Source organism: Sorex fumeus, unplaced genomic scaffold (genome assembly GCF_029834395.1).
Source record: "Sorex fumeus unplaced genomic scaffold, SorFum_2.1 ptg000061l, whole genome shotgun sequence".
In the NCBI taxonomy this organism is placed as follows: Eukaryota; Metazoa; Chordata; class Mammalia; order Eulipotyphla; family Soricidae; genus Sorex; species Sorex fumeus.
The window spans coordinates 21,115,868-21,116,859 of record NW_026606118.1 but is presented as its reverse complement, the minus strand read 5'-3'; positions in this window follow the sequence as shown (position 1 = coordinate 21,116,859).

Here is a 992-nt window from a genome sequence, read left to right as displayed (position 1 = left end):
CTCCTTTATCCAAGATTAAGTGATCATATATTTGAGGATTAATATTAGGATATTCAACTCCATTCCATTCCGATGGAACAAAATTCCAACACCATGTTGTTTTAATTACTATCATTTTGTAATACAGTTTGAAGTTGGGGAAGATGATACCTCTTTTCTTCTTTTCCCAAGGATTGCTTTAGCTATTCATGGAGGGGGCGGTATTGTTTCATATGAATTTCAGGATGTTTGATCTATTTCTTTGAAAAATGTCATAGTATCCTTATAGGAACTGCATTGAATCTGTATAATGCTCTGAGGAACATTGCCAAGTGCTAATCATCAGAGAGATGAAAAACAATAATGAGATACCATCTCACATCACAAAGACTGGCACACATCAAAAAGAACAACAGCAACCAGTGCTGGAGTGGATGCGGGGAGAAAGAGACTGCACTTCGCTGTTGGTGGGAATGCCGGCTGGACTAGCCTTTTTTGAAAACAACATGAATATTCTTCAAAAAGCTAGATATTGAGCTCCCAGCAATACCACTTCTGGGAATATACCCCAGGGGCCCAAAAGCATAGCAGAAATGCTATCTGCACTTCTATATTTATGACAGTACTAGTCACAGTAGCTAGAATCTGAAAACAACTTGAATGCCTGAAACAGGTGACTGGTTAAAGAAACTGGTGCATCCAAAGAGTGGAATAGTACTGGAATACTATGCAGCTGTTAGGGAAAATGAAGTAATAAAATTCACTTATAACAGATGTACATGGAGAGTATTATGCTGAGGAAATGAGTCAGAAGGATATATATATTATTTATTATATATGTATGAGTGCAATCATTCTATGTTTATTCATGTGTATATAAAATATGAGACTAATACCCAAGGGCAGTAGAAACAAGGTCAGGAGGATTTGGTCCATGGTTGGGAGCTTGCTTCAAGTGATGGGGGAGAAGGCAATTGGGAGAGAGGGGACCATTATGGCTAAGATAGTTGGAA